At 41.1% G+C, this 14,992-nt stretch overlaps 1 protein-coding gene across 4 annotated transcripts in view; it reads left to right on the forward strand.

Annotated features, from left to right (window-relative positions):
* Window positions 1–14,992, forward strand: part of LOC126259806 (DENN domain-containing protein 1A-like) — a 289,351-nt gene that overhangs the window by 163,749 nt on the left and 110,610 nt on the right. The gene's annotated exons all lie outside the window — the stretch shown is intronic.

The following is a 14,992-nucleotide window of genomic DNA, read 5'->3' on the forward strand; positions in this document are numbered from 1 at the left end:
GCAGGCCGATACTGTTCCCACATGCCTGTTGTGCAGGGCAGCCTATACACCAGAGGCTGGGATACATACATTGTTGCACATCTCTCTGCTCATATTGGAGGTTATAAATGCCACAGTGCTTGATACTCATGACGCCTGCTGTTTCTGTGCCACATTTGGTTGCAGTTGATCCAAGAGTTTGCAAGGGATATACAGGACATACACACATACACACTATATGTAAACAGATAACATATTGTTTTATCATCTAGTGGTTTATATTCACTGTCAACCAAAGGAACATCCAGTCCTCTCGTAACCAGGCATCATTTTGGCGTGAAGCTGTAACACTACAGATCCTAACATGAAAATTGGTCCCCAGTAAGTGATGCTTTCTGCATGTTTTGATTCAGAGATGTAGGTAATGTTGCTTACAAGTGAACCAACATAACGAGACAATTGTGTGAGGACCACATAGTTTAATGTGGAACCCACAATTCAGTATGACATGACTTTTCAACGTACACATTTTTGGTTTTGCCAGAATTGAAACTCGTATTGAAGTAGTACAAGAAATACCACCACAATTATGACTCTCGGGAGCAGCCATAATTTGAATCCTACCATTATTAATGTGACATTTAATGAAGCAAGCTGGACGATTAGCCCATGCAACCACTAATGAGCATAGGAATTTACTAATAATACACAGTTGTGTGGAACTTTAGCAAGAGTCTGACTTCTAAATGCAGATTGATGGCAGACACATGGATATGTCAGTGTACTGTGCATTGCATAACCAGGATGAGGACCACACATTTTGCTGACATCACAAGTCCTGCCTTCAGTAATTCATCATTTATGCACAGGAATATTCATATGGAGCAAGCTTATACTTCGTTCCTACAAAAAAGGAAGCTAGACATTAGCTGTCCTGTATGGAGGACAATTTAGCTTCACATGTGTGCCATACTGCTTTAGGGTAAAATCTTCTCCTATGATAGTTTGTCCAAAACACTACCCATCAGGTACTGCAGGAACAGTACCCACATGCTTACACTGCCTCACTTCAAGCCGTGGATGCTCGCCCAGAATACAAACTGCAAACGTGATCTGTTAGCACCACACTATGGTAGTCCCAAAAAAAAACACTAACAATGAGAGAGCCCAGGGATGGGATCAACTTTTTGAAACCATATATGTGGTAATGTAGGATCCCAGGTATCTGACCCTGCAGCCATTCATCCTTATGGGCCCTAGTTTGCGAGTAATCAGAAAAAAATTGTAATTTTGCATTATGTTCCAAGTACTTTAATTTGACAGCAGTTGATGTAACTGCATTATTATGTAGTGGTTACCATTCGAGCATGATGTGCAGAATGATCTGGGTTCAAATCTCATCACAAGCTTTTTTTTTAATGGTTATGAAAATAACTTTGATCATTATTTTTATTCAATTTATTGCTTTACATATAGTTTTTTAGACTTCTAATCCTTTGTAACATCATATTAATCATTATATTAACTTTTTCATGTTATATTGTTTTTTATTCCTATCATTCTGTTTTCATTTGGGATCTGTGTGCATGTGATTTTAATTATTTTTATTTATTTATCACAGTATTTCAACTTTTAAAAATGCTGATCTGTTAGTTAAAAATCAAAAGATGATGTAATCTATTTATATTTGCTGTGTAATGGTGTCAAAAATGTATTTTTTGTTACATGTAAGATGTATATTTTTCTGGATGGTAATCACCATTCAGCCATTAACACACAAATTTTGCTTGCAGTATGAACAAAATAACAGAGACAGAGATTTAAATGAAAGATGGTGTATAAATAACAACACATTTCATATTGTGCTCAACTAACTGGTTGCATTAATAAATAATTATTCACAGTTGCTGTAGGTTTGTTTAGCAAGAATGAACTATAAATGCAGAAAGTGAGGAATAGAAATAATGAATGCAATAACATGGACAAAAATATAAAATAATCAAATGGAAGAAATTAAATTGGAATTAATATAAAAACTAATTAAAATCAACATGCACAAATATTCCAAGTGAAAGAAAGATAGCAAGAAAAAATAAGAGCACATGTAAAAGTTCATATGGTGATTGAAATGACATGACAGAGTTAGATTTTTTTTTTTTAAATTTGCATATTAGCTAATTAATTGGATAAAAATAGTCATTCATTTTGATAAAAATTTAAAAATTAAAAGTATTGGGGCACCTGACAAGATTACAACCTGCAGCCTTCTGCACGTCAGACTCTTCTGCTAACCATTACGCTACAGTGCTGCTGTATCTACTACTGTCAAATTCAAGGCTGTAGAACATAACAATATTACAAAAATCTTTTTTTTGTTGGTTACTCACAAAAGAGGGCCCCACCAGGGTGAATGGTTGGAGGGTGTAATACTGGGGACCCTAACCTACATCACTGTATAGATGGTTTCAGAAACTTGATTCCACCACTGGGGACCTCTCCTTGTAAGTACCATCTTTCCTATGATGGTTTGGTTTACATCTTAGTCTACATCTTACTCGGCAGTGATGAATGCAGACGTTTCCGCTTCCTGCTTTGCTCCTTTCTCTTGACACCATAAGCGATACATCCACCCATCTTCCATCTTATGTGATTCCCAGTTCTTCACACAGAGATGATCTGTCATTTTATTCATCATCATTCCGACTTGTTTGCACTTGAACCTTCTGTGCCATCTAACCACTGGATTGTAGGACTGTATGTTGTTGCCATTTGATAGCTCTAAATGCTCAGGATTACAACTAGTTATTAAATTCACTTAGTAAGAACACGTCACACAAATACTGGAACTTATCTTACTTTGCTAGTACACTGTTGTCAAACTTTTAAAGCTATATGTTTTATGGGAAGTTACTTCTCAATCCTACATAAAGTTCTCCCAGTTCAGAAGTGTGTATACAAAATTATTTTTGGTGTGAATTCAAGAACTCGCTGCAGAAACCTGTTCAGTGGATTCTGAATACTATCTATAGCCCTGCAGGATATTCATTACTTAATGAAATTTATGACAAATTATAACCTTTTTCCAACTGACAGCTTGGTTTGAGCAGATCAGTTCTAGATATAAGCTACAAAAGTACCTGAAAGTACTTTCTTTGGCCCACAAAGTTGTTCATCATACAAGAAAACATATTTGTAGTGACTTACCAGCAACATAAAAAGTTTGTCCATTACTAAAGTACAGCTACAAGAAGCCTGCTGAAAGATTCATTAATGGCTTATTATCTACTGCTGTATACCATTTCTAAATAACTGAAACCCCCTTTTGTCTGGTGATGTTTGTTTACAGTACATTCAGAATTGCATTTAGTATTTCAGTCTACGGGGTGTGTGTCGTATGGGTCATCAGGGGCATTTTGTCTGGCGTTCCAGCAGATACTTGCAGTTTTGTTTTCGCAATGTGCAGCTGGAGTCAGCCCAAACAAATACTGCTCATAAACTCCTTTTTGTGACACCCAGTGCCAACAGAAACTCTCAGTTTGTTTCCCATTATGACCAAAATGATTTTTAAAGTAGAATTGTATGTGCCTATTGTATTGAGTGGTCCCAGATTAGTCTAGTGCAATATTAGTTTTATCAACCCATATTAATAGTGACAGTAAAATGTGGCAAATAACCAGTACTCCCGCAGCGACAGCACTGCCTGGCCCATGCTGACTGATGTTGTGCAACATCACTGCTCAGGAATTGCTGTTGAAGTACTTCATGTTTCACCGTTCCTCTTAATACAGATTGATAAAACAAAGATAGCACTAATGTAATTTCAGGTCACTATATTGAATGGACACTTAAAATTCCACTTTAAAAGTAATTTTGCCCATAACCTCAAACAAACAAACAAATTGACCGTGTCTGTTGGCACTGTGTGTCACATAAAAGACGTTAGGAGCAGTGTTTGTTTGGGCTGATTCCAGCTACACATTGCAAAAAAGATTGCAAGTATCTGCTGAAACACCAGTGAAAATGCTTTTGATGATGCTTAGGACAGAGGACCCTGTGTGTGTTTCGACACACACGGATGGATGCATGCACGCACGCTCTCTCTCTCTCTCTCTCTCTCTCTCTCTCTCTCTCTCTCTCTCTCTCTCTCTAACACACACACACACACACACACACACACACACACACAAAACATATTAAATTCCAAATAAAATGTCTACCAGTTTTTGATTTGGTTCACATCCTTGAGTGATAGTTCCCTTACAGTTTGTGCTGTAAATGTTACATCTCATGTAAAATATGTATTTGGTATTCTAACATGTTCCACAAACATCTACATCTACAAGACTACTCTGCAATTCACATTTAAGTGCTTGGCAGAGGGTTCGTCGAATCACAATCCTACTATCTCTCTACCATTCCCCTCTCGAACAGTGCGCGGGATAAACGAACACCTAAACCTTTCCGTTCGAGCTCTGATTTCTCTCATTTTATTTTGATGATCATTCCTACCTATGTAGGTTGGGCTCAACAAAATATTTTCGCATTCGAAATAGAAAGTTGGTGACTGAAATTTCGTAAATAGATCTCGCCGCGACGAAAAACGTATTTGCTGTAATGACTTCCATCCCAATTCGCGTATCATATCTGCCACACTCTCTCCCCTACTACGTGATAATACAAAACAAGCTGCCCTTTTTTGCACCCTTTCGATGTCCTCCGTCAATCCCACCTGGTAAGGATCCCACACCGCGCAGCAATATTCTAACAGAGGACGAACGAGTGTAGTGTAAGCTGTCTCTTTAGTGGACTTGTTGCATTTCTAGGTGTCCTGCCAATGAAACGCAACCTTTGGCTCGCCTTCCCCACAGTATTATCTATGTGGTCTTTCCAACTGAAGTTGTTCGTAATTTTAACACCCAGGTACTTAGTTGAATTGACAGCCTTGAGAATTGTACTATTTATCGAGTAATCGAATTCCAATGGATTTCTTTTGGAACTCATGTGGATCACCTCACACTTTTCGTTATTTAGCGTCAACTGCCACCTGCCACACCATACAGCAATCTTTTCTAAATCACTTTGCAACTGATACTGGTCTTCGGATGACCTTACTAGACGGTAAATTACAGCATCATCTGCGAACAACGTAAGAGAACTGCTCAGATTGTCACCCAGGTAATTTATGTAGATCAGGAACAGCAGAGGTGGGGAACACCTGATATCACTTCAGTTTTACTCGATGATTTGCCATCTATTACTACATGAGAACTTCCTTACTAGCAGTCTTTGCAGTGAACAGTATATCTAGTGCAACCTGACTAAACCTAATATGCATAGTCAGGCCATTTTAACAATTAACACACAATTTTACTCTTTTCATTTTGTATTACAATTGATAATCACTGCAGTGATCCTTCAACAGCAAGTGGCACTCCATTGTGCCATTGCTTTTCTGAGATGCAGTGTGCTGCTTGAATTCCATATGTGGCTGCCAACACTGTTAAATCTCAAAACTTCAACAAAAACAAGATTTATTGACATAGCGTGGGATTCAGTTTGCTACCAAAATGATCTTAATCGACTTTTGTGCTCTTTTAAAACTGCTTTTAAATAAACTTTCCAAATTATAATAGAACAATGGAAACTCCAGGTTGGAATATCAACAATATATGGAGAACGATTCATTTGCTACTGACTGTGAACATAACACATTGAACAGCAGACATGCACAATAAAAAGACTGACATTTAGCTTTCAGCCAAAGCCTGATTCAGAAAAGAAAACACATACACATTCATTCACACAAGCAAGCACACCTCATGTACATATGACTACCATCTCTGGCAGATTGAACTGGAATGCGACTGTCACATTGAATGAAAGTAGCAATCTGGAGTGGGCAGGTAAGATGGAGGGATAGCATGGTATGAAGTGTGGGGAAAGAAGAGCACTGTCTGGAGGAGGGTGCAGGAGCCAGATGGAGGCATGATAAGATTGCCAGTCACCACTTCACCTGGTCCTCCTCAACCCAGCATGCTACCTTCCTGGACCTCGACCTCCATCCGCATTAAATCCACCAACCACCAACAGTGTCTGTATTTCAAAAATTACCATCCCTTCCACACACACACACACACACACACACACACACACACACACACACACACACACACACACCCACACACCTCCCAGACAGCCCAGTCACCCAAAGATGGCGTATCTGCAGTGATGGCAGTTCCATTGCCCAGTATTCTGGGGGTCTCATAGAGGCCTCCACAGACAGGCTCTGTCCACAGACCTAGTCTGCAAACAGACTTGTTTCATATGCACACACACTCGAAATCCTCCCAACACCCGGAGAATCAGCTACAAAAGGAATGTAGCCCTGGTCACCCAGTACCACCTCCGACTGGAACAGCTGCTGAACCACTTTCTTTGTCAGGGCTTTATCTCTGATCATCCCCTGATATGAGGAACACCCTAAGCAAGATCCTTCTCACCCTTCGTAAAGTGGTGGTCTGTCACCCAACCAACTTTCACAACATCCTAGTCCAAGTGCAATACTTGCCCAATCCTCCCACCCAGCACTTCCTGTTCAAAGTCTGTCACATGCTTATCATATCCCATAAGAGGCTGGGCCACCTGTGAAAGCAGCCATGTCATAATCTAGCTCTGCTGCAATCATTGCACAGCTTTTTATATTGGTATGACTACCAACCAGCTGTCAACCAGGATGAACGGCCACTGCCAAATGCGCTGAGAGCAAAGGAGACTACCCTGTGTCACAACATGTAGCTGAACAAAACATGTTTGATTTCAATGGCAGCCCCACAACTCAGGCCATTTGGAGCCTTCCCTCCAACACCAGGTTTTCTGAGCTATGCATATGAAGTTTATCTCTACAACCCATTCCCTGCTCCAGAAATCATCCTGGCCTCAATCTACAGTAACCTATTGTCCCCACATCCCCAACCCAACAGTTTTTGCCCCCTCTGTCCTATCACCTCCTTCCTACCCGCGTCTCCTCACTCTCATTGTGTACTGCCCTTTGCCAACACAACTGCCTGATTTCCCCTTTTCTGTTCCTCAACTTTTCTCATCCCCCACGACCACACACACACACACACACACACACACACACACACACACACACACACACACACACACCTCCTGCTGCGCAGCCTCCTGCTACTGTGCCTGGCTGTCTTGTCATGCCCCCATCAAGTCCTTGCCCATTCCTCTTGACAGTACACTGCTCTTCTCTTCCCCCCCCCCCCACCCCCACCCCCCACCTCTTCCCCTTCCCATCCATACCTTTCTATACCTCTCCCTTCCTTGCCCCCTTCAGATTGCTGATCTCATTCAACGTGGAAGTAGCATTCCAGTCCAGTCCACCACAGATGTCAGTCATGTGTGCGTGAGGTGTGCTTGCTTGTGTGAATGAATGTGTATGTATTTTCTTTTCTAATGAATGCTGTGGCCAAAACCAAAATACATAAGTCTTTGCGTTGCGCCTGTCTGCAGGTCAGCATGTTATCATTACAGTAAGTAGCAATCTTTCATTTTCCTTATATTGCAAGCTAAAATTGTGTGCTCACTGAAAAGTGTCTTTTGCATTTGAGGGATTATATCTTTATGATATCCTGATCTGCAGATGGAGAGGTGTCTTTTGCATTTGAGGGATTATATCTTTATGATATCCTGATCTGCAGATGGAGAGATCATGAACCCCTTGTTCACATCAGCTTACAAGGATTCCATCATTAAGGAAGCAGTTGAAATACATGGAAGTTAATGAACCAATTGACAGACACACAGGATTTCAGCTCAGAAAAGTATAGTAGGCAGCATTGGTGGCTGTAAGACATTGTTGATCACAGACAAACAAATTCAGCACCGCAGTGATGGGTAGTCAAAGCGGAACAGTTGAGTCAGGCACCAACACTTACGCTGCTTGCATATGAAGGAGTCCATGGTTTATGCCTGCACTTTCCTGTAATGTGCATACAAAGCCTGCAACTCATTTCTTTGGCAATTGGCTCTGGATTTTGATGTTGCTGCCTCCTGTCACCTGCACTTTTCTAATGAACCAACATATAAATTGATGAGCCACAACAGCTAACCAAAGTTGCACCTAAAAAAATAATGAGCTGCTGCATCATAAAAATATTCTGCAATTCCCTCAAAACCAACTAGCATGTCTTAGAACCTGTCAACTGGATTTTATCTTCCGTGAGTATAATGAAGTTCCCATCTGAGGATTTCCTCCCCCTTCAATTGGTCTATAGTGATACTAATGTTTTCATTTTATTTCTGTGTGTTCTTTGCTTCTCACAGCATCTATGTTAACTCTGCTATGTCCAGAGAATTGGCTGAATAAATACTTACACAGCTACTGTTAGCAGTTTGTTACTTATTTATTCGTGTAACTGGCTAAAAGATATTAAGTCTTGTTATCGAATGTTACCTGGGTTATTATGTCACATAGCAAAAATTACACACAGTGCAGTTAAACGTTATTTGTGTGTTTGTACCATCAACAAAATAGTTTGGATGTTTCACATGCATACCTCAAGAATGGATACAGTTCACTTTTAAATATGTTATATTTTGTATCTAGAATCCCTTGTTGCTGATAGAGGTTAAGTGTAATGAGTTCTTGTGCTAGCAGCCTCTACCAAGGGTCGTTTTCAGTCAGTTGATTAACTGTTAGTTCGGTGAAAGTGTGAAGTCAGACCAATCACAAACACTGTTGTGATTTGGTTTTGGATCAAAAACTGCCTTATATTAGTGCTGGTTAACTAGGAGCATTGCTTCAGGGACACAATCATTTGATTACCACAATGCTGGTTGCGCGTTTTTAGTACTCCTTCTAGTTAATTTAGTACTTGAGAATAGTAATACTGATGAACTGTAATACCACAGACAACAAATTCAGTGTGTACTATCCACTTCATTCCTTTATACCCTGCACTATGTTCATATCCGTTCTCATCTTTTCCATTACACTTGAGCTTGGTGATGAGCCAGTATTACACTGGCTCAATTGTTGCTCGGTTTGTGGCTTGTATGATCTATAGCTCTATCTAATTGCTTGTAATAATTTTGACAAAGATCTTACCATATTATTTTGTCATGCCTATAACTGCAGAATGTGAGGATAACAAAATGAGCGAATGTCATAAAGTTTTGCCCAGTAATATGGGAGCAGAACTTTTTGGTACTTTATGTGCTATGAGCCAAATTGTACAAGCTGTGTAAAAGTGCTAGACTTAGTACACAGAACAAGGATAATGCTAATACAATACATTGTAGCACGTCTGTTCTCTGCATATGTGTTGAGGTTGGGAGAGCAACAACATGCCGTTAAATGACACAGTTCATCTGTTATCTCATTCACATAGTCCACTGTACAGTACAGTCTCATTCAGTAATTTTTTCATGTTGATGACAACGTCAAATTGGAAAAATTATTCTTACATTATGCAAATCATATTTTTTAAGGTTTGAATGGTGTAATGGTGAGAGTTTTGAGCCATTGTTATGGAATGATTCATCTTTCCTTGTGGAATGTTCAGTTCGTGGTACAAGGAGAACAACACAAAGACCAGCTACCACATTCTTTTAGGTTGCAGTTCCCAGTATTGCCATTAGAAAAATTACAATCAAACACAGCTCTCCTAGCTTTTGTAGCACTTCATTCTTTCTCTGAGGAGGGAAGATTAAGTGGTTGAGGGGAGGGTGGCTACTAGTGGCCAGATGTTATGATAAGGGAGGTGGGGGAGGGGGGTGGCGGCAGGATGATGAGTTGGCAAAGATGAAGGAAACTGTGTTAGACAGAGTAGCCCTACTTTTATGATCGATACCGTTGAAAGGTGAAATTTATATCCTCCATTTTATTAAACATAAGTTTACTTTTTGAGAGAGAGCTGCCATTGCTGGAAGCACTCATTTATTTGGCATATATTGTTATCAATAAGAAACAATGGCAGATACAATGTAACTTATCTGTCTTCTCTGACATAGGTCTTCTTATACCATTGTGTTTTTGATGCTGGTTATTGTGTGTGTGATATTATGGACAAGCATTTCATTGAATTTGGAAATGAATGAGGAATTACTTCTTTTTTTAAATCTACCTTTGTTTTTTGAATTAGAACTACATTGAAACTCCCTAGCAGCTTAAAACAGTGCACTGGACTGGGACTGGTACTTTTGCTTTTTGTGGGCAAGTGTTCTATCATGTGAGCTATTCAAGTATGACTTATAGACCACCCTCACAGCTTTAATTCAGCCAGTACATCTCTCCTACCTTCCAAAATTTACAGTTCTCCTGCTACATATCTTCTGGTACTAGCACCCCATTCCTCATTGAATTAACATGTACTTTTGAAAATTGGGATTGACAGTTTCTACTTTAAGTGTTTCTGTTGGCAATAGTGGGAGTTGTGCTCCCTAAAGGTAAGTATTGTCCAACCTTGCCAAGTCTTTGTGATTTTAATAATTTTTTTATTTAAAATTTTCTTTATATAATATAAGGATAGCGCTGCTGAGGTAGACTGTAATAATTATTTTAGTCTGTGAATGCAATAATGTAATTGTACTGAATTCATGAGGTGTCACAGGGAATGAAAGCTTATCCCCTGAGAACACCACAGGTTCATTTAAGACGATTTTACCTACCTTCAGGTTCCTCCGATAAAAGGAGATGATGTGAAATGTGAACTTATCATATAATAAACGTTTATAGAGCTCCCAAAAATGCAGCTTCATTTTTTCAATGTACAAACATGACTACCTAGCTGCATACATTCTCATTAGGAAAACTGATATCATGTAGATTCGTTCTGATATGGAAAAATGAATTAACTGTAGTAGCTATTATTGTTACTACTGTGTTCCAACGCTAAATTGAAATTCCTAGCTCTTGAATAGTGCTCGATACAGTAGTCTTGTAGTAGACACTTTAAGTAATTGTGTTTAGAATGTGGCATCCAATCCACAATCAATACTTTCCAGACTAGCTTATTTCTGGAGGATAACTGCTGTAGTTATTCATGCCAGTATTTTTTTGTTTGTTTCATTAGGTGAATGGTTCATTTCAAGGTATCAAACCCATTTGTCATTGACTATGATTCATTTCTATCAGAAGTTGCCAAGGAAGAGTGGGAGGTCGTCTCAAGGTGTGGCAGGGGGCGAAAGACATTCCGGAGGGCTGAATGGAAGGCCTCTCCAGTTTGTGTGATGAACCGGTTTCAGGCTCTGTCTCAGGCTGATACTGACCTTCGGCCTGACATGGCTGCTTGTCCTGTTCCAGAGGTTGCCCCTCAGTCTGCAAGATCCGGGCGGTCGCAGAGGGTGGGCTTACTGGTAGTTGGGAGCTCCAACGTCAGGCGCGTAATGGGGCCCCTTAGGGAAATGGCAGCAAGAGAGGGGAAGAAAACCAATGTGCAGTCCGTGTGCATACCGGGGGGAGTCATTCCAGATGTGGAAAGGGTCCTTCCGGATGCCATGAAGGGTACAGGGTGCACCCATCTGCAGGTGGTCGCTCATGTCGGCACCAATGATGTGTGTCGCTATGGATCGGAGGAAATCCTCTCTGGCTTCCGGCGGCTAAATGATTTGGTGAAGACTGCCAGTCTCGCTAGCGGGATGAAAGCAGAGCTCACCATCTGCAGCATCGTCGACAGGACTGACTGCGGACCTTTGGTACAGAGCCGAGTGGAGGGTCTGAATCAGAGGCTGAGACGGTTCTGCGACCATGTGGGCTGCAGATTCCTCGACTTGCACCATAGGGTGGTGGGGTTTCGGGTTCCGCTGGATAGGTCAGGAGTCCACTACACACAACAAGCGGCTACACGGGTAGCAGGGATTGTGGGGCGTGGGCTGGGCGGTTTTTTAGGTTAGATGGCCTTGGGCAAGTACAGAAAGGGCAACAGCCTCAACGGGTGCGGGGCAAAGTCAGGACATGCGGGGACCAAGCAGCAATCGGTATTGTAATTGTCAACTGTCGAATCTGCGTTGGTAAAGTACCGGAACTTCAAACGCTGATAGAAAGCACCGAATCTGAAATCGTTACAGGTACAGAAAGCTGGCTGAAGCCAGAGATAAATTCTGCTGAAATTTTTACAAAGGTACAGACGGTGTTTAGAAAGGATAGATTGCATGCAACCGGTGGTGGGGTGTTCGTTGCTGTTAGTAGTAGTTTATCCTGTAGTGAAGTAGAAGTGGATAGTTCCTGTGAATTATTATGGGTGGAGGTTACACTCAACAACCGAGCTAGGTTAATAATTGGCTCCTTTTACCGACCTCCCGACTCAGCAGCATTAGTGGCAGAACAACTGAGAGAAAATTTGGAATACATTTCACATAAATTTTCTCAGCATGTTATAGTCTTAGGTGGAGATTTCAGTTTACCAGATATAGACTGGGACACTCAGATGTTTAGAACGGGTGGTAGGGACAGAGCATCGAGTGACATTATACTGAGTGCACTATCCGAAAATTATCTCGAGCAATTAAACAGAGAACTGACTCGTGGAGATAACATCTTGGACCTTCTGATAACAAACAGACCCGAACTTTTCGACTCTGTATGTGCAGAACAGGGAATCAGTGATCATAAGGCCGTTGCAGCATCCCTGAATATGGAAGTTAATAGGAATATAAAAAAAGGAAGGAAGATTTATCTGTTTAGCAAGAGTAATAGAAGGCAGATTTCAGACTACCTAACAGATCCAAACGAAAATTTCTGTTCCGACACTGACAATGTTGAGTGTTTATGGAAAAAGTTCAAGGCAATCGTAAAATGCGTTTTAGACAGGTACGTGCCGGGTAAAACTGTGAGGGACCGGAAAAACCAGCCATGGTTCAACAACAAAGTTAGGAAACTACTGCGAAAGCAAAGAGAGCTTCACTCCAAGTTTAAATGCAGCCAAAACCTCTCAGACAAACAGAAGCTAAACAATGTCAAAGTTAGCGTAAGGAGAGCTATGCGTGAAGCGTTCAGTGAATTCGAAAGTAAAATTCTATGTACCGACTTGACAGAAAATCCTAGGAAGTTCTGGTCTTACGTTAAATCAGTAAGTGGCTCGAAACAGCATATCCAGACACTCCGGGATGATGATGGCATTGAAACAGAGGATGGCATGCGTAAAGCTGAAATACTAAACACCTTTTTCCAAAGCTGTTTCACAGAGGTAGACCGCACTGCAGTTCCTTCTCTAAATCCTCGCACAAACGAAAAAAGGGCTGACATCAAAATAAGTGTCCAAGGAATAGAAAAGCAACTGGAATCACTCAACAGAGGAAAGTCCACTGGACCTGACGGGATACCAATTCGATTCTACACAGAGTACGCGAAAGAACTTGCCCCCCTTCTAACAGCCATGTACCGCAAGTCTCTAGAGGAACGGAAGGTTCCAAATGATTGGAAAAGAGCACAGGTAGTCCCAGTCTTCAAGAAGGGTCGTCGAGCAGATGCGCAAAACTATAGACCTATATCTCTTACGTCGATCTGTTGTAGAATTTTAGAACATGTTTTTTGCTCGAGTATCATGTCGTTTTTGGAAACCCAGAATCTACTATGTAGGAATCAACATGGATTCTGGAAACAGCGATCGTGTGAGACCCAACTTGCTTTATTTGTTCATGAGACCCAGAAAATATTAGATACAGGCTCCCAGGTAGATGCAATTTTTCTTGACTTCCGGAAGGCGTTCGATACAGTTCCGCACTGTCGCCTGATAAACAAAGTAAGAGCCTACGGAATATCAGACCAGCTGTGTGGCTGGATTGAAGAGTTTTTAGCAAACAGAACACAGCATGTTGTTATCAATGGAGAGACGTCTACAGGCGTTAAAGTAACCTCTGGCGTGCCACAGGGGAGTGTTATGGGACCATTGCTTTTCACAATATATATAAATGACCTAGTAGATAGTGTCGGAAGTTCCATGCGGCTTTTCGCGGATGATGGTGTAGTATACAGAGAAGCTGCAGCATTAGAAAATTGTAGCGAAATGCAGGAAGATCTGCAGCGGATAGGCGCTTGGTGCAGGGAGTGGCAACTGTCCCTTAACATAGACAAATGTAATGTATTGCGAATACATAGAAAGAAGGATCCTTTATTGTATGATTATATGATAGCGGAACAAACACTGGTAGCAGTTACTTCTGTAAAATATCTGGGAGTATGCGTGCGGAACGATTTGAAGTGGAATGATCATATAAAATTAATTGTTGGTAAGACGGGTACCAGGTTGAGATTCATTGGGAGAGTGCTTAGAAAATGTAGTCCATCAACAAAGGAGGTGGCTTACAAAACACTCGTTCGACCTATACTTGAGTATTGCTCATCAGTGTGGGATCCGTACCAGATCGGGTTGACGGAGGAGGTAGAGAAGATCCAAAGAAGAGCGGCGCGTTTCGTCACAGGGTTATTTGGTAACCGTGATAGCGTTACGGAGATGTTTAATAAACTCAAGTGGCAGACTCTGCAAGAGAGGCGCTCTGCATCGCGGTGGAGCTTGCTCGCCAAGTTTCGAGAGGGTGCGTTTCTGGATGAGGTATCGAATATATTGCTTCCCCCTACTTATACCTCCCGAGGAGATCACGAATGTAAAATTAGAGAGATTAGAGCGCGCACGGAGGCTTTCAGACAGTCGTTCTTCCTGCGAACCATACGCGACTGGAACAGGAAAGGGAGGTAATGACAGTGGGTCGTAAAGTGCCCTCCGCCACACACCGTTGGGTGGCTTGCGGAGTATAAATGTAGATGTAGATGTAGATGTAGATGTAGATGTAGATGTAGATGTAGATGAAGGTGGTGCATTGATAAGCCACTGGACTCATATTCAGGACGACTGTGTTTCAGATCCCTCCTCTCACAATCCAGATTTAAGTTTTCTGTAATTTTCTTGAATTTTTGTATGTGGGTGCCATGATGGTTCCGTCAAAAGAGCAAGTCTAATTTCTTTCCTGAGCTTGCACTCTTTTGTTAATTACATTGTTGTCA

This window comes from Schistocerca nitens, chromosome 5 (assembly GCF_023898315.1).
Source record: "Schistocerca nitens isolate TAMUIC-IGC-003100 chromosome 5, iqSchNite1.1, whole genome shotgun sequence".
Lineage (NCBI taxonomy): Eukaryota > Metazoa > Arthropoda > Insecta > Orthoptera > Acrididae > Schistocerca > Schistocerca nitens.